Raw genomic sequence first — 6,000 nt, forward strand, 5'->3', positions numbered from 1 at the left:
CAGGGTTTCCGAGGCTGTAAAGCTTTATGAGAGCAGAAAGTCTCATCTTTTTCCCGCAGAACAGCTGGTAGTTTCAAACTGCTGACCCTGAGGTTAGCAGCCCGATTAGTAACCACACTGGTAACATATGGTAAGCTATGGGTCGGAACCGACTCAACGGCACTTAACAACAACAACAAGCTACCAGAGCTCCTTATCAAATCGGTTGCGACCCTGTATAGGGTTTACAAGGAGCAGCTGGTGAGGTTGAACTGACGTTCTGGCAGTTCAAACTGACCTTGTGGTTGAGTGATTATCCTAGGACGCGACACCAGGAGTCCCAAAAGGGCAATGATGTGCCTCAAAAACTGAAAATGATGACAGTTTTTATTATTATGCCCCCAACACTAAACACTTAAAAAAGCAAAACTTCCTTGTGAGTTGAGTGAGGATTTCCAGACAAGATCATCAGTTTTACATTCAGCAAATCATGCCCTTTGTTTCATCTCAAAGTTTGCAATCCTCTCTATGCAGAAACAGCCACTTCCTCCCTATAGTTCCCTTTTTCATTCCATCCACCTTCCCATTCTTTCTCAACGTTGTGTTGTTCTTACTTAAAGATTGCTCTTTTGATTTCGAATGATTGACCATTCCATGGTGAGCATACTCTATGCATATTTTATGCACCAAAAAATTTACTCCTCACAACAGTCCCATGAGCTAGGTAATTAATTTAGCTGCCTTTAGCAAGTAAGTCCTGATGTGGCGCTGTGGGCTAATGCGTCAGACTGTAAAGCTGTTTGAACTGCAAGATTGGTGGTTCAAGCTCACCAGCTGCTCCTTGGAAACCCTATACAGGGTCGCTATGGGTTGGAATCAACTAGACGGCACTTAACAACAACAACAACAACAAGCAAGAAAGTGTCAGACTCAGAGATCTGCCTGGAAAGTGGGACATGAGACAGGTTCTACTTGCTGGAGTTGCAGGTGCTGGAGTAAGGCCATGTCTCAGTTTTTTCCTTAGACCTTCCAGGAAGGAATCAAAAGCCACACATAAACTCTCCTCCAAGTTCTCAAGGGTGCCCATTTCCTATCTCTTTTTTCCTCCCCAACCTGATCCTTAAGAGCATTTCCAAAGGTGAAGTGGTTTTCCTGGGAAGGGTCTGAGACCAACATGGTTTACAGAGACCAACATGGGTTACAGCTACTTCACTGACAGCTCATCTTTTCTTGCGGTCACGGTAGCGTAGTGGTTACGATCGGGCTCTGAACCGCACCGTCAGCAGTTCGAAACTACCAGCTGCTCCACGGGAGAAAGATGAGGTGTTCTGCTCCCGTAAAGATTAACAGCCTTGGAAACCCTGTGCAGGGTCACTATTAGTCGGAACCGACTCCATGGCACATGACGACGACATCTTTTCTTGCACTGGAGGGAGGCCTGGCAAAGCAGAGTCATCTGGCACTGGGAAAGCTGGGATTTCTTCTTTTTCTGCACGCTCCCCTGGTGACCAATGGTGTGGCCAGCTCCCACCCTCATCTACCCACGTTGTGGATGCTACTCTCCGGGAGATCAGAGCCACTTGGTTGGGAACCAAGCCAGTGTGAGGTGGGGGGCCAGTTACATTGGTATGCTGCTTTGGGGCCTGGATTCACGTGGGCTCAGCTCCAGACCTACAAAACCCGCAGAGCCACCAGAGCAGCATTTAACCAGTTGCCCTGCCCCCAGCTTCCCTGAGGTCCCAACAGACACGGAAACCAGCTCCATCTAGGGCCCCCACAAGCTACTTCTGGATTGAGTGCCTGAACACAGATAGCACCTGGACAATAGGAAGTCCCATCTAGGGTCAGGAACTCTGCTGGCTCGTCCCTGCCACAGCCACCTCGAGAGCTCCTTGAATTGCAGGAGCCCAGAGATTTCTTCCCTCCAGGTCCAACAACTGCACAGTTTGTTTTTACAAATAAAACAACCCAACAATGCCCCAGAGACAACAGACAATTGCAGCTCATATGAAGAAACAAGAGCTTGAATGAATTAAACAAATGACCAAGATGCAGAAACAGAAGATGTTTCAGAGAGAGAGAAAAAGTAATGGAACTAATTGAAAAAGAATTCAAATGAATGTTAATTAGGTACCTTCAAAGGATCCACAGAAAGCAAAGAGAACACAACAAAAACTTTAGAATAATTTGGGAAAACAATACAAGAACAAACAAGCAAAGTAAATGGAAATGTTGAAACAGTACAAAACCTGCAATTAGAAATCCAGAAGATAAATACTAAGATCTTAGAAATGGACAATACATTGAAAGGGCAAATCTCTCAAGACTAGTATGCTCACCAGCCTCTCCTCAGAAACCCTTTACAGGGTCATTATGAATTGGAATTGAATCGACTAGTATGCTAGAATAACAATCAGAAAAAAGACTGAAAACATTTGAAGGAAGCCTAAGAGTTATGTGGGACACCATGAAGAGGTACAACTTACAACTGATTGGGATTCCACAACAGAAAGAAACAAACACAGAAAAAACTGCTGAAGAGTTGTAAGAAAACTTACATAGCATCATGAAAGACGAGAACATAAGCGTACAAGAAGCTGAACAAACCACAAACAGGATAGATCCCTAAAGAAAATCACCAAGACACAATCAAACTTTCCAAAATCAAAGACAAAGAAAGAATCCTGAAAGCAGCTTAGGAAAAATGAAAAGATACTTACAAAGGAGAACCAGTAAGACTTAGCTTTGATGTCTCTGCAGAAACCATGCAGGCAAGAAGGCAGTGGAATGACATATACAAAATTCTGAAAGAAAAAAAATAGTCAACTAAGAATTATATATCAAGCAAAACCGTCCCTCAAATATGACAATGAAATTAGGGCATTTCCTGATGAACAGAAATTAAAGGAATTCGTAATGACCAGACCAACTTTACAAAAAAATGCCGAAGAACCAAAAACATCAGACAACAACCTGAGATTACCATACATGACAATACCACCCAGAACTCAATCCTGATATAGACGCATTTAAAGTAAAACTAACCTACAAGACTGAAAACAAGGAACCAGAGATATCAATGAACAATGAAGTCAACTACAAAGTAAAAACAGGGAATTGTTTAGATACATAACTTCCAAATGGTAAGGAAGTCAGGTAGGTTTTGAGATAAAACAGATGGTATGTTGTTATTGTTAAGGGCCATAGAGTCGATTCCAAAGGCTTTGCAGTCTGGTGCATTAACCCACAGTGTCACACCAGGGCTCCAAAACAGATGGTATAAGCAGGGGAAAAAAATTAATAAACTCCAGGGCGACCTCAAAGAAAAATAGTATATGTGCACATGCACATCAAAATAAAAAAGGAAACCCAGAAAAATTTAGTAAACATTAACACAACAGAAATGAAAATGACAAGAAAACCCACAAATAAAATGAACTCAGCATAGGAAATGATATGGAACAAAGAATCCAGAAGCACCACAAAAAGCACAACACACACACAGAAAAATGACAACAATCAGTTGATACCTATTGATAATTACACTGAATGTAAATGGATGAAATTTACCAGTCAAGAGACTTACAGAGCAGAATGGATAAGAAAACAGGATCCGTCCATATGCTGTCTACAAGAAAACTCTGCGAGGGGACAAGGAGGTTTTCCAGCTTCAGCAATTTCCCCATGCATAGATGTTGTTAAGTATTGTCTTGTTGTCGAGTCAGTTCTGATTCATGATGAAAGCATGGAATCTTCGCCTTTAAGAATTCTAGTTTCTGTCATGCAAGAAATAACCTAAAAACTCTCCCGTCTCCCCTCACGAAAACTGTTTTGAGCTTTAGTTTTATGACCTCTGGAAACAAATGAAAATGTGCCTAAATCTTTAGTTTAAGCTGGTGGCCATTGGAGATAATTACCTGAGTGAAGGGGTCATGAAGACCCTAGAAAGGAAATGTTTTTTTAAGATAAAAAGAAAAGGTTCTGTTATTGCTCACCTCACTGTGGAATGTAAAGAAAAACATCAAATGTTTAGCTGATGTACACTGCTCTATATAATGTGCTTGTTTGGGGGAACCAGGAGGATAGTCTTGAGGGACCATCCTCCCTGTCCTCCAGACAGCTGGCCTTCTGTTAATAAAGATTCTCCTCATCTCTGTGACTGACTATAGTGACCAGGTGGCAAACCCTGTATAGTGTTTCTGAGGTTGTAAATCTCTGTGGGAGTAGAAAGCCTCATTTTTTCTCCCTCAGAGCAGCTGTGCCCTTGAACTGGCAACCTTGAGGTCCACACTCCACTGCTTATCCTACAGAGCCACGACACCTCCCTCTTATATTGACAGTGAGATGCGATCCACACTGATGGTTGTAGTCTTTGGTTTTCACCAGTAAATCCTCTTCTCTTTCAGCAAGATTGTGTCACATGCTTGTTGTGAAGCGCTGTCATACTGGTTCTAACACAGGCTTTCCAAGGAGTGGCTGGTGGCTTTGAACTGTGCTGGTCTTGCAGTTAGCAGTCCAGTGCTGATCCTATAGCACCACAAGGGGTGGTAATGAGCCTTCCTGCGACCCCAATGCAGCTTCTTCTTCACATAGGCCACCTCCTGGGATGATTTTCTCAGGGTGGCCTGTCAGCTCTTAGGAACGCGGGCCAGGGGGCTGAGCTCACGCCTTTAGTAGGTGCTCTCTGCTTGGGCCTGCCCTGCTGTGCTCCTTGACCACATCCCACCCTATCCCGTCTGGAGAGGGAGCTGGGCCTTTTGCATCTGCCTTGCGGAAGCCTGGAGGACTGAAGTCCAGGGGGTAGTGCGCCTCCCTTGGGTGACTGGGTGCTGCTGGGGTGGTGTCAACTCTGGTTCTGTCATTCCTCCCTCCCAGGCCTCCACATCCCATGAGGCTGCTGGGGTACAAGATCCAGTCCCTGCAGGAATGGGAGGTCATTCAGGCCTTGATGGTGAGGAGGAGGGACAGGGGCTGGCGGGGCCCTGGATCATGTGCCTGGCACTAAGGAAGAGGCTAAAACTGATGGTGTTGGGGTCCTACCAGGTGCTTCCTGAGAGCCCAAGTCAGTTGTGCCAGCATGGGGCTGATGACAAGAAGTAGCTTGTCCACCCCTAGACCCTGTCCAGTAGGACCTCTCATGGGCAGATACCCCCTAAGATCTGACCCAAGAGTCCTCACACCAGCTATGCATCTACTCTCCAAGGGGCTTGTTACAGGTCCCACCTCCCACTTCCTAAATCAGAGACTCCTAAGTGTGTCCCAGGAATCTGCATATTTATGAAGCCCCCAGGTGCCTTTCAGGGTTCCCACCAGCCCATCCAAGGTCTCGGACAGCACCGGCCTTTCCACAGGGCGGGGCAGATGACTGGCTCAGACCGTGGCTTTGGAGATGTGCTGACAGTAGCATAGTGGGGGCAGCACCTGTGGGCCCCATGCGTGGGCCCCACACTGACGAGGACACTCAAGCTGTTGTTAGGCGGTGGCGGACCCACGGTTCTCCCTGTAATAATTACATGTCCAATTTAACATGTTTGTTTTGTTCCCCTCAAGTGCACATCAGTCCTGTGATTTCACAGATAAGCTTACTATCTGTGACAGTGAGGGGCCCAGTAATGACTGGGAGGGGCTCTGTGGGTGGGGCCAAGGAATGAAGTGAGGCCCCACCTAGACCTTGTGTCCTCAAGGAGCCCTGCAGGTGTTGGGGAGCAGGCTGGTGGCGGGGGAAGCAGTCCTTACAATACCTAGATGGATGTCCACCTGGAGCTGGCATAGCTGTTGTCCCTGGATAAGGCCTCCTGGGAGAGCTGGGATGAAGAGGGGCTGGTTCTTAGGCTAGCAGGCTAGCAGCAGGACCCCCCTGCAGAAACCTTTGTGTTTGTTGATGTTGAGAAAGATGATGAGGTCAATGTGTGAGTGAGTGGCCTGCTCAGGCCCACTGGCCAGGCCCTGGAGCTTGGGACCCTAGATGGCCTTTGATGCTGCTTAAGTGTCATTGAGTTGGTTCTGACCTGTTGTTGTTGT

This window comes from Chrysochloris asiatica, unplaced genomic scaffold (assembly GCF_000296735.1).
Source record: "Chrysochloris asiatica unplaced genomic scaffold, ChrAsi1.0 scaffold00076, whole genome shotgun sequence".
Taxonomy (NCBI): Eukaryota; Metazoa; Chordata; class Mammalia; order Afrosoricida; family Chrysochloridae; genus Chrysochloris; species Chrysochloris asiatica.